The sequence below is a fragment of the Pogoniulus pusillus genome, chromosome 6 (genome assembly GCF_015220805.1).
Source record: "Pogoniulus pusillus isolate bPogPus1 chromosome 6, bPogPus1.pri, whole genome shotgun sequence".
Classification (NCBI taxonomy): domain Eukaryota; kingdom Metazoa; phylum Chordata; class Aves; order Piciformes; family Lybiidae; genus Pogoniulus; species Pogoniulus pusillus.
The window spans coordinates 33,156,335-33,169,919 of NC_087269.1; the positions used below are offsets into that span (position 1 = coordinate 33,156,335).

Here is a 13,585-nt window from a genome sequence, read left to right on the forward strand (position 1 = left end):
CCAAGAATAAATGATGAAACTCTAAATGGACTCTCAACATCAAGCTGTGCTACACTGTTCTGTCTAGCAGTCCATCTCAGATAAGAATGCATCGCAGATAGAACTGATAAAGGCCCTTAGACAAACCACAGGTGGGAGTAGATTAACTGATTATCATTCATTTCAGCATGCATCCATCTACTTGTATATGTCAGTCTTAAGGAAACAGCCTTGCTTCCTGTTTAATCTGTTGTCTTCTAAAAGTCAGATCAGTGATTCAACTTTTCCCAGCTGTGACTCCCCACCGAAGTGCACTGCCTGCTAGGTCCTCACCTCACACTGTTCCATTCAGCAGTGCAGAAAGGACAAGAGAGTCACAGTCTGAAAACAGAAAACAATGGACTTAGATGTAGGAGGAGCTGCATACTCACATAATTGATGTCTCAGGACATATTCATGAGGGAGAGAGGCAATCTGCGCTCTCATTTATGTCCATTCTGTGAAACAAGCGGCATCCCTGAGTGTGCAACTTCACATTCCTGTCTGAAGAGAGGAATTCTTTACATCAGCAAAGAGCATGCTTACCAAAGACTCCAGGGTTGGAAACACAAGTAGGAATTCCTCACTGTGCTCCTTAGTGCAGAATTATATGTTGCATACTATGTTTTTCTTCAGGGATGCCTGGATAGGTTTGGTATCCCTGATGAAACTGGAAGCTTTATTATTTCATTCTACTACCTTTAGTATTGTTTCTAATGATGATAATGTATTTATAATCTCTAGCATGGCATTATAAACACACCTGTTCTTCAATCTGCAGGAGCACTAAATGGGTAGACCACATACTACAAAGTAAATTTCCATTAATAAAGGTGCATGCTTTCCTCATACCTGTGGCAGAGAGGCACAAGAGTCATGCTGTCTGGTATTTTGTCCTTTGGCTAGCAGCAGCTCTGCAAGGAGGGAATCTCTTCTTCCTAATATAAAGACACACAACAGGTGAGGCAAGAACCTAGGCTAAAATCTTTTGAACAGCAGGCTAGAGGAGCAAGTACCAAATCTGCCACCAAGCAGTACTGCTATTGTCCAAAAAGCCAACATACTTTTTTCTTCCATTTAAGTTTAAAAGGCTGTTTTAAAGAAGTCTTCCACATGGAAAGGGTTTCCCTCTGACCACTCCTCTCTGTCTCACAAGACTTAACTGTCTTCAGTTAAGTCTCACATCTGACATCGCCCCTGACCACCTGTGTTTCCATCACTACATTGCATGCCCCATTCCTAGGCACAGAAAATGCTTGTAAAGTTCTGCTGGGAGCTAACCCACTGGAAGGCTTCACATCACAGAGGCAGGAATCACTCTGTCTGTTTATATGGGAGAGGGGAAAGGGTTGTCACAGAAAACAAATGTGTGTCACAGAGTGATTTTGCTTCTAAAGTAAAAGAAATCATTCAAGCTGACATAGCAAATCCATCTGATCACAGTCTTTATTTACTCTTGCAGTTCTTTAGGTGCATGTTAAGCACATGAATGTTAAGCATATGGAAGATCATATATGTGGGTGCACACTGCAGAGCACCCAAAGCCACTGGAAATGGGGCCCTCTCCCCTCATAAAACTTCTCACTTCACAAGAGACTGTTACATCCAAGGCTTGTACATCAGTCAAGGTCTCATTGTGGTGTTTGCCTTAAAGTCCTACCAGACATTTATATGAAGGGTTAAAGCCCAGTCTGATTGTATCACCTCCTGCCAAAAGCAGTGGGCAGACATGCTGTGCAGGGACTCTGAAGGTCAATGACAGAGGTCTGATCTGTGCTGTGGATGCTATATGCTTCCCAGTACAATTAAGAAGTTATAAGCCATCTCTCAAATAGAGTATCACCACACAGGACTTGTCAATCTGCTTTTTAAGATATGTTTGATAGCAGAATTTTCAAGGGCAACACAAGCTGGGAAACTGCAGCCTAACTCCCTCCATATGGTTCAGCAATTGGTGTTTTAATATAGGGCAAAGATAAGGTGTTTCAGTCATACTACAACCATTAGCAGTTATGCTTTCAAATTGCTGTGAAACTATTGCTATTATTTCCAGATGGTTATTTAGTTGGTTTTGTTTCTGGAATCTAGAACAGTTTGTGATTTTGCCAGGGTTTGCAAACATATCCCAAACTTTCTTTCATCTTCCTGGCTCTGGGTTTAGTAAGAATGCAAAAGTATTCTATTTCCCACTGAGTGCAAAGGGCAGACCAAAGACACACACCTGCCTCAAATGACAGAGTTAACAGTGGAGACAACATCAGAAATGGGGAGAAAACTGGAACCCCCAGTACTGGAGTCAGTGTTCTTCACATGGAAGTGTCATCTTCACAAAAGGAATTGCAGAGAATCATTGTGAGGATAACTGAGGTTCTGTGTTCCCATGTGCCAGGCAGAGGGCCTAGGCAAAGCAAACTCAGCTCATTGCAAAGGCTTTCAGTGATGGGTTATGAAGTGAAATTAACTGGGATGGGAACACACAGAGTGGAAGGTGGAAGAGTATGTGATAGAGTTCAAAGGAAATGTAACCAACAAAGTACCAGGCAGGACTTGTCTTTCTCTGTTTGGCCAGCTAACACTATGCCATCCCAGTTTTCATATCCAGTTGTCTATGGCAGGAAAAGCCCAGGGATATCCAGGAGAAAGCAGACTTTTTCTATTTTTTTCCAAATAAAACACCATCAGCAACAAAAGCCAAAACAAGTTTCAGTTAGACAGAAGACTTCTGTAACAGCACCTTAAAAGCATGAACAGTTTGAAGCCTTTGCATCTGCATATCAAGTTGTGCTGGGGGAGGTATAGGTTGGATGTTAGGAGGAAGTTTTTCACAGAGAGAGTGATTTGCCATTGGAATGGGCTGCCCAGGGAGGTGGTGGAGTCACCATCCATGGAAGTGTTCAAAAAAAGCCTGGATGATGCACTTAGTGCCATGGTCTAGTTGATTGGACAGGGTTGGGTGAAAGGTTGGACTGGATGAGCCTGGAGGTCTCTTCCAACCTGGTTGATTCTATGATTCTACATTGTCCCAGGTTGAGACTATAGGGTTAAAAAATTTCTGAGGACTAGAAGATTGTTATCCACTCCCATCATTCTGCTATCTCCTTATAAACTCACAACAAGGTCAGTTTGCTCTCCTTTCCTCCTCCTCCTGTGCTGTGTGTGGCAGAAGCCACTTTATCAGGAGGAACACGTAAGCATGGGCTGCCCAGGGAGGTGGTAGAGTCACCGTCCCTGGAGTTGTTCAAGAAAAGCCTGGCTGAGGCACTTAGTGCCATGGTCTAGTTGACTGGATAGGGCTGGGGGATAGGTTGGACTGGATGATCTTGGAGGTCTCTTCCAACCTGGTTGATTCTATGATTCTAAGCAGTAGGCCTCTTTGGATGGCAGAAGCATTGGCAGGGTGGGGGGAGAATTGGAGCACTGGGGAGTGTGGATTTAGTTTTTGGGATGGTGAAAAATTCAGTAGGGTTTGCTATGGATGGGGTGATTGCTTTATAATGCCCAGCTCTGTATTTTCTCTCTCTAAATATAATTCTGTATTTTCTCTCCAATTTGATTTGAGAGTTTAATTTCTGTTGGCTCTCTCTTAAAAAACACAACATATATTTAAATGCTGAGATACATATATACATATATACACTACACATATATATATATATGTATATAAAAATCATTGGTGCAATAAAATGAAGGCATATCCCTTATGAGTGCCTGGACTACATCACTGAAAAGACAGTGCAAAGACACTGATAGAGACTGAGCTCTGGCTCTACAGCAGCTTGGCAAGAGTTGACAGCTTTACAGAAGTACTTCAACAGAAGGAAGACTTGTACTCTCTACTTTCAGAGGAGGCTGTTACCTTGTGTTGCAAACCACATTTGACAGTGGACCTATCCCACAAGGAGAGAGCAGCTTCTGACACCATTTCCTGCCAGCTTCCACTCCTTTTCCTCCCTGCTTAGCTGGAAGGAGTGTGGATGTATCAGCAGAGTGCAGGCCATTAGCTAGCAGGGGTGCTGAGGAAGGTGGTCAGGGGGAGCTCAGGGAGAGAAAGTTTTCCACCAAGGCATCAGAGCAATCTCTTCTGAGCATTAATAGGATCTGCACCTGTGCTGTCTCCACGTAGTGTTCAGGCACCTCTGGCCAAGAACAAAGCCACTCCCCAGAGTTGAGCTCAGCCTCTGTGAATACGTTCAGCAAGCCACTCTAGTGTGGGGCCTTCCTGGAGTAGCATGATGCTGTGAATGGTTTGCTGGTGATGACCCAGCATATGGGCCTGGCCTCTCTCCACTGCATTAGTCCCTCAGGCTTTCCAAATAATGAAGATAGCTGCAGTTGCAGATCTTCCTGTGGGAGCTGCCAACTTGGAAATAGTGATGGGTTTTTTTTTTTTTTGAGAAATGGAAAATCTCAGGGAAATCTCTTATGTGGAAAGTTAATAGATAGATACTCTCAAAGCAGCTTGCAGCAATGGCCATGCACATTTCATTTTAATAAGTGGAAAATACATGGAGAGACCTCTGGATTTGTCAGGCTCTTTTGTACACTAAGCAGCTATAACAGATGATGAAATTGTGTGGGTTTCTATCTCTCTCCAGTTAAGCTTTGCTGTTTGTAGCCTTAGTTTTTTAACTGGCTTTGATTTTTGGTTTGTTAATGATGCAATAACAAACATGTTCCTATCACCTTTTAAAGCTAGGCTCAGCTTCACAACCACTCACCACTGTGCATAACTTCAGTGTCAGGAAAAGCCTTGTTAATCATTCATGGGTAGTGCTTGCAGGCTGAGGCCCTCAGGCACTTCTGCTGTTGTGAAAAATAAAAAGATTCACTCTGTAAAGCTGTAAGACATTCAAATAAAATACAAAAACGCTACAAAGAACAACAAAGCAAAACTTTGAAAAGACTTTGTTAGCTTGTTCATAAGAGCACAGTTTAGTTAACTTGATCATCTGCTCTAAAGGTCAAGTATGTGGGCTTATGAAACCCAGGAGTAAAGTCAGCTTAGCCCAAACAATGTCTCACTTATTTTGACCATTTAGACTGATGGTTTTCCTTAGCTGCCTGTTAGATTTCAAGTCTTCGTATCAGTGCAATGTGCATTCCCTAGTTCAGCTTCCTTCTATAGGTGAATTGGATTGGCATGTTGGAGTGTGAAGGCAGATTTCATTCCCTTGCAGTCTTGTAGTTGAAATATGATGGCAGGGAGATGTTACTCCTTCAAATAGATTTCTCTGACAACCTGCTTTGTATTTCTGAGTAGATCCTTCTAGGAAAATCTACTTTCTTTCCTCGCCTTTCTCCTCCAACTATTTCTCTGAGCCAGGATGCTTCATCAGATTTTTTTCCCCCTTCCTTCATCAGAAAAGTCAGGTGCATACTGCAGTGAAAAAATATTTTTGGTCAATTAACAGAAGCCCCTGCTGGCAGCAGTGCAATCACTCATCTAGTATGATAAAGATGCTCATCAGAGGTGGCTACAAAGAGATAGTTCCTTCAGGAACTAACTTTAGTTTCCTTGACAATAGCGCTGGGAGTAGTTCTGCTGAGAAAGCTGTTCTCCCATACTAGGCATTTAGCAGCAGTTGGCTTCCCAGCAGTTGCTTGTTCTTTTCAAAGGTTCCACTTCCCTCAATCTTCATCTGTATTGGCATAAATTCAAAGCTATTGATCTGGGATATCATATGTCAGACCAACTCACCCCAGGAGACAGGTGAGGTGGGACATACTTTTATTCTTTGGCCTACATAGTGGCAGATTGTGGAAACCAATGAAACAAATCACTCGTTTCATGCATGTTCTTCCAGCCAAAACAACTGATAAACCTGCACTGTAAAAATCGAAACAGATGAGTGTGTCCCCATACCTGCCAGCACCCAGCCTTTGGTGGCAATGACCTGGAGCTAAAATGTGGCTTTTCCTGCTCTCCCTTTGCCTGCCCTCCTGGCTCTCTATTCACCAACTCATCCCCTTTGCTCCTCAGACAGCATCTCCTCTCTTTTCCCCATTTCTCTCCTCTGTGTGTCAGGCAGTAAGTCCTGCTCTTCTGCTGTCTGGAGCAGCATCCCTATTGCTCTGCACCTACTTGAATCTGGAGAGCAGGGAGTCAGTCTTGGGAAGAGATATTTCCTGACCCTGCCTTATGACACCTCAAAATCTGCTGGGAGAGTTAAACACGTTCTGAAGCTCTGCTTCTGTTTCCCTCTGCAAATTAAGCACTTACCTGCTATTTCACCTGTGTTGAATGATGATGCCTTGAAATGATTCCTTTATCCTACAGCTTACTTGCACTGTTGCTTCCTTCTAGTATAGCCCCTTCTGTGACAGCAACATCTCACCCTTGGCCCTGTCCCAGTCCTGTGTCTTCAAAGCAAGCTGGACAACACTAGAGCTAATCTAATGCCAGAAGCAGTACTTTAACCAGACCGAGTCTGATGTGTAAGTAGCTGTGCCAGAGAAAAGAGAACACTGAATTAATCCCGTGTGAGCTTGGGGCAGTGCTTTCTATGCACACATTTGCTCCTGATTCAGTGCAAATCTAGTCCCAGTAAGCATCATGTAAAGTGTGAAATTTCCCCAAGTCCTGTGTGGTCCTGCCAGTGCAGTGCTGCCACTGCTTTATCTCTCACAGGGCTCTCCAGAGGCCCATCCATGAATCCAGGAACTTGTGCATGGAGACCAGGGTCACTTGAATACAGCAGAGGCACAAAACAAGGCAGGATTTCTTATCCTTGTCCCAGATATCTCATGTAGTCCTCCAGTATGAATGGGCCAATGGAGCTGTCTTAGTTTTTTTCTAGTTGCCCCTTGTGTTAGAGAAGCTTCATGAGGTGATTTGATGGGAGTCTTGCCTTGAGGATAGAGATGAAGTTACACGGTTCTAAAGTCAGGAGGCAGTCACAGTTTCTATCCAGGCCATGCTGGCACTGCACTAGATAACCTGCAATCTGCAGAACATGGGCCCCAATCATCTGTGCCACAGGAAAGAGGGGTGTAATGGCTTAGCACAAAGGCTGAGCCGCCTGCTCCCCCAACACAAGAGTGAGAGGAAAAGTAACACACAAAACTCAGGGTGGATACAAAGAGATAAGAGTTTAAAATAACATGAGATATCATAATCACAATGCCTAATTACCCTAACTAATAATCTAATGAATCCAATAATATAATGCATGATTACCTCAGGTTAGCCTATTTGCAGAAGAAGTGCAGTGAAATACACACCAAAAAAACACCAAATCAAACCAAAACCACAACCCCCCCTCCAAACAAACCCCAAACCACCACAAACCAGCATAAAACAGAAAACCAAAACCAAATCCAGTAGCTACCCCACACCCACTCACCACCTTCCCTGAAGGAAAGAGGCAACACCCAAGAAGCCAGAACCCAGAAGCAATAACTGCAACAGGAAACCTCCCATGTTGCAATCTGAACTTCCAGCCCCATATACTTTGCTCCAGTTAGCACTTTCATTTTTGAAGCTGGAATGACTGCAGCATGGTCAACTCAGTCCATGACAAGGAGGCACAAGGATAATGAGCTGAGGGAATTGAAGAGGAAATGCCTCTTCCACCCAAAGGCTGGGCAGTGCTCAGTCACTGCGTGGAAGCATAGATGTTATTATGCCAGAGCCAGTCTAGAAGCAGCAAGATTCATTCCATTTCCTTATGAAGGCACCAAGTACAACAAAGTGTCAGCTTTCAAGTTCATCAGTTACAAATTAAGCATAAATAGCCCTAATGAGCTCTAATCCTGCCACTTATTTATCCTTCTCCTTCTAAAAATTAATGGGTCTATAAAATAGTTCACAAATGTATAGCAGTCATGTTCTAAAACAACAACCCACCAAATACACAGTGTCATTTCCCTATAGCCCCTGATGCTGGCTGCAGGCACTGCTGTTAGTCGCTGGTCTTAGGTGTGCTACAACAAAGGTTCTCCACCCTCCTGCTAAGATTCCAGCTGCAGATGAGTGCCAGAGACAAGGTAAAGTTCTCTGCTTCCGAGGCTGTCCTAGTACAGCACTCCCTGCTTTCAGAAACCTGGAAGACTGCTTCCTTCATGGGGTGCTTGAGGACTTAACATCTTATCCCCAAGAACTCTGGAGAAGAATTAGTAAGATGACTTTTATAATTAGGCTTTCTAAATTGAAGACTCACCTCAGGGAAAGCTTTTAGTTTCTGGGAAAGAAAATGAGCAAAAGTAAACCAGCTAGCTCTGAATTTCCTGTAAGAGGATTCTCTGAGAGACACTTCTGCTATTTTGTGACCTTTTGAGCTTGCCTCTAGACAAGAAGCTGCATTGGTCATTCTGCAAAGCCCTCTGCAAATTAGCAGGGATCTGTATTCCTGCCCATTGAGGTGCACACATTACCAATCCTATGTAAAGATCAGAGAGGGACAGAAGACCACCATCAGAGGGACATAGGGGAAAGGTAGTCTGAGGAACAGAGGCAGGCACAACACTCCAGGTGTTGAAGTCACAAAGAGGAGTGCAGAGAATGGGGAACAGACTGGTCTGGAAGTACAACAAAAGTGTGCAAAGGCAGCTTTCCATGCAGTTGAAGACATGCCTTCAGCTACCTCCAGTCTTTTCTACCATCTCTGGGGACTTTGCTCAACATCCAAACCAAAGGCCATAAAGCCTGTTCAAAACCAAAGATGTTTCTACATAAGAACTCTGTATCAAAATGTGTTGCTGCCTGCTGGTCTGTGTTTGGCCAGCAATGCTGGAAGAGGAGACACAATTTTATGGCTGCTAGAAGTGATGTTCTGGTATGACATGGAAGGGTAATATCAAGAGATGCATGATAACAACTTCTTCACAGAGAGAGTGGTTTGCCACTGGAATGGGCTGCCCAGAAAGGTGGTGGAGTCGCCATCCCTGGATGTTCAAGAAGAGCCTGGATGAGGCACTTAGTGCCATGGTCTAGTTGATGGGACAGGGCTGGGTGCTAGGTTGGACTGGATGATCTTGGAGGTCTCTTCTAACCTGCTTGATTCTATGAGTCTATCAGATGGCTGTAAGATGATTTCTATGATTTTCTGTCCACTTTTAAACTTAACATTCAGAGGGATTTGCTCCATAAAGATTTTTGGCTAAAAAGTCGCTTCACAGAAAGAACTGTAATTGTTAAGCTCTCTCAGGAAATATGCAGCTTTTTTTAATTCAACAGGAAAAAAAAATAAACAACCCTAAACCATTAAAGTAAATAAGCCAGAGCAAGCAAAACACAGAAATTACTTTTCCCCTTCTGTGTGCACATGTATGAGATGTCCTGTATTCCTTCTATACAGTCTGACTATCACAAACAGTAGGTCACTGTGGTGATTTATGGCAGGAGTGGCAGATTTTTATTAGCTGTAATGTTAACTTATTCTTTAAATTCCTATGATCAAACATTAAAATGGATACTACTCCTCTGGGGACAAGATGAACACAATAACTTTATCTCTGCTGTGTGTAAAATGTTTGTAATTGAGCAGAAAGCCTGATCCCAAATACTTAAAAATGTAAGGCTCAGACAGCAAATGTGATTGGATTTCTTATAATCTAATCATTTTTCTCCATATGTGGCCCCCAATCTGTTTAGGATTGTTAAAATTCCTAGGTATTGTCATGCCCTCCCCAGAGAACGATGGGAAGAGCTATGGACAGCCTGGACCAGATGGGATGCCAGTGACTCCAGCCAGCAAAGGCAGGAAAGAGGACAGTGGTTAACTCCTTCTCTGCCAGCCACCACACAGGAGGTCTGGACAGGAAAATTAATGCAGGCTGCTTTCCAGTACTGTGCAAGGCAGCTTATAGCTTAAAGCTCCTGGGAGCAAAGTGATGCAGCCCATGGGGACAAACAAAAGCAGAGATCGATGATCACACACTTGTGAAAAACTGCTCAGTGCTGTAGGTGGAAATTTCAGTTGCCTGCAAATTCCTCTGCTATGTGAAGGAAGAGGGGCCCACAGGAGCCTAAGAAGGAAGTGAAATGCTGTAAAGGAAACCAGCATCTACAAGATGAAAGACCTCCTGGTCAGATTGAAGGTGTTTTAAAAAATCTTAGAGAGCAGCAACAAAGCAGACAGCCTCCCTCCAGAGGCATGAAATTCAGCAGGCTCATGCTTGATTTAAGTGCAACTCTGGCTGCTCAGCCTTCTCTGGCACTCTCTAACTTGCTAGTGAAAGGAGTTAAGCCAGCACTTGAGAACCTCCACTGCAAGAAACACTGTGATGCTCTTTGCCCACCATAGTGGATTAGTTCTATTTATACAAGTTTAATCCTTTGGCATATAAAGCAAACAACACTGCAGCTAGAAAAACCAAAATACAGGATTACCCTATTAAAATGGTACACTGATGGACAATGCCACTTCTCTCCTTCCTGGGACTTTAACTGAGATAACCAGCAGCTTTTAGCTAAGCTAAAGGCGAGGTGTTATTCCACACCCATCCAAACTGCTTTGATAGCTTGAAGGGAATGTTGTAGGTGTTTTTAAAGGCATAAATTATCAGGGCTTAACATAAAACTCTGGAATCCTAAGAGTATGGTAAGAGGAAAAGGAAATTAAAATAGCAGCTCAAGACCTTCAATTTGTTTTTCTCTTCAGTTCATCAAAAAGCTGTTTTCCATGTAAACATAAGAAAAAACTTTTTCTCTGCGAGGGTGACAGAGCCCTGGGACTGGCTGGCCAGAGAGGTTGTGGGGTCTCCTTCTCTGGAGACTTTATAAACCCACCTGGATGCATTCCTGTGTGACCTGCTCTAGGTGATCCTGTTCTGACAGGGGGGTTGGCCTCCACGACCTTTCAAGATCCTTTCCAACCTCTAATATTCTGTGATTCTCTAATACAGACTCCTTGCTGAGGACTTGAAGATTTTTCTAATGCAATGAATTTACACTGGCAGAAAAAAAAATTCCATCATAAAAATAAGGAATTTTCCCACTAAGTTGGATATAGTAACCTCAGAAGGAATCTCTCACATCCTACATACTGTGTCCAGTTCTGGGCTCCTCAATTCAAGAGAGATGTTGAGATACTGGAAGGTGTCCAGAGGAGGGCGACAAAGCTGGTGAGGGGCCTGGAGTACAGCCCTGCGAGGAGAGGCTGAGGGAGCTGGGGGTGTGCAGCCTGCAGAAGAGGAGGCTCAGGGGTGACCTCATTTCGCTCTACAACTACCTGAAGGTTGGAAGAGACCTCCAAGATCATCCAGTCCAACCTAGCACCCAGCCCTGTCCAATCAACTAGACCACAGCACTAAGTGCCTCAGCCAGGCTCTTCTTGAACACCTTCAGGGGCAGTGACTCCACCACCTCCCTGGGCAGCCCATTCCAATGCCAATCACTTTGTTAAGAACTTCCTCCTAACATCCAGCCTATACCTCCTATGGCACAACTTGAGACTGTGTCCCCTTCTTCTGTTGCTGGTTGCCTGGCAGAAGAGACCAACCCCCACCTCCCTTCAGGTAGTTGTAGAGAGCAATGAGGTCCCCCCTGAGCCTCCTCTTCTCCAGGCTGCACACCCCCAGCTCCCCTGAGAACTTCTCAATGTAAACATGCCATAAAGGGGATTATGGATCCAAAATGTAGAACGCTTTTTGTCCTGTAAAACCAAGATGTACTGGCAGGACAAGCCACCAGCTTCCAACACAACCTACTCCTATAATCTGACCTGGGTACATTTTCTGCAGGAAAATTCCAAGTCTGCTTTTGACTTACAGGCAATCCCCTGACCCTCCTGCTTATTAATGCCTCTGAATAGGAACAGAGTAGGGCTTTTCTTACCAGACAGTCCTTGGAGTGCTGGTTAGTTGCCAGGATTTGACAAAACCTGGAAGAAATAGAAACAGCTGCCCCACTATGGCACCCTCAACAGGTTTTAAGTGCCAGATTTTGCTTAGGCTCATCTTTCACAGCTTCAAAGGAAAGTGTGATTCTTTCTGGAGCCCAGCTGTGTGTCTGTGAAGACATTTTTTGAGCAATAATACTAACCAGAAGTATGTTAACTTCTCAAGGACATGCTAGCTCCAGTGGCTGTCAAGCAGTGACTCCAATAATCCCTACAACCAGGAGGGGACTGTTATAAAAATGTACCCCCACCTCTTTCCATTGCCATACAGACAAGACAGAATTGAGATTCTTTTGCCAAGAAGAATAGATTGGAACTTGAAGCCATGGAAAATGCAAAATGTATTTGGATGCTTTAATTCCCCCTGCAGATTTGATATGGAAGACATTACAAAGTGTCAGACATTCATAACCACTTCCACTCAGGGCTATGAGCACAGTTTACAACTTAATTAAGAAGGTATTTTGCAGGCAGATAGGTAGCCAGGAGCCAAAGCATAACAACATGTGCATATGTAGGAGACAGAACAGAACAATGATTTGTCTCATAACTGGAAGATAAGATTTACATCTCCCCATGAATTTTTCATGTGCTTACAGAGAATTCACTTGACAGGCCTAGAGGTGCAAAGGTATCTGTGCCTGGGTAATGGCCTGGGTCACAGCCAGTGCCTGATCCAGCTGGGTAGCAGGTGGGAAGATTGTGCAGTCCTGTTACCACTCCCCACTGTATCATACTAATGGGGGGGGAGACAAACTACAGCTCTCCTCCCCCTTCACACTGATACCATTTCCTGATGAACGTGACCTAACCATTTCAAAAGGAGGTTGCCAGGGCAGATGAATGGCCATGAGAAACATTTATGGTCAGATCTTTTTGTACCCCTCCTGACATGCTCTGTTGCATGGTTATCAAAGGTGTGTTTGTGGGCTGGGGCAGCGATGCTGCAAAAGAGCCACCAAATGCTGCTGGACAGAACTATCAGAAGTCCTGTCAGGAATGTGGGATGCTCCTCCAGCTTGCAGAATCCCTCACCTGAATATGGGAACTGAGGCTGTAATTCCAGAAAATACACACCTGAAGTATCTTTAAGGCTTCAAATGAGATCCTGTGACTGCACTCCAGTTGCAACAAAGCTCCCTTGCTTTTAGAATTTCTGATCTTTGAGCAGACTCGCCACATAACAGCACAAAAATCAGGTCTGTGGTTCCAAAGGTGGTCATGTTGATGGCAAACAGAATTAGGACAAAAGAAGGACCTCTTGACCAGCCTTTCTGGAGTCACCAACTCAGCTCTGAGGAGCAGCAGAGCCGGCTCATTACAGACTACATTCTTCTAGGGAAAAGTCTGTTGTATCAATTTTATGCCAAATCAAGGCTTTGATTTATCTCTGTTGTAACTCTGCTGAGTTCAGTCAAGCTGTCTGAGTCATGAATTTAGCTGTTAATTTTCTCCATAGAGTACTGTTTTTTTTCCCTTTGCTACAGCTTCAGTGAACCTCTGTGAACACACAGCATGCTCCAGAAAACTACGTAAGCGCACACATGTGAGAAGTATGCAAGAAATCATTGTGAGAGGAACTGGACTGCTTCCATACTTAAAGCATCTTAGCTTCTTTCACCTGACATCCTTACCATATTATTCAGCTAGAGACAGAACACTCCTTCAAGCATTTGCTTCACACCAATGAAATGACAGCAAATGGAAAGACTCCCTTTGCCTTCCCT

The 13,585-nt window shown here is 43.9% G+C and overlaps 1 long non-coding RNA gene across 1 annotated transcript; it reads right to left on the reverse strand.

Annotated features, from left to right (window-relative positions):
- Window positions 1–4,907: 4,907 nt before the first annotated feature.
- LOC135176538 (uncharacterized) lies at window positions 4,908–6,454 on the reverse strand. Its single transcript, XR_010302702.1, has 2 exons — window positions 6,239–6,454; window positions 4,908–5,395 (listed from the first exon to the last, which is right to left on the reverse strand). It is a non-coding gene; the product is annotated as an uncharacterized LOC135176538 (long non-coding RNA).
- Between the last annotated feature and the right edge of the window lie 7,131 nt (window positions 6,455–13,585).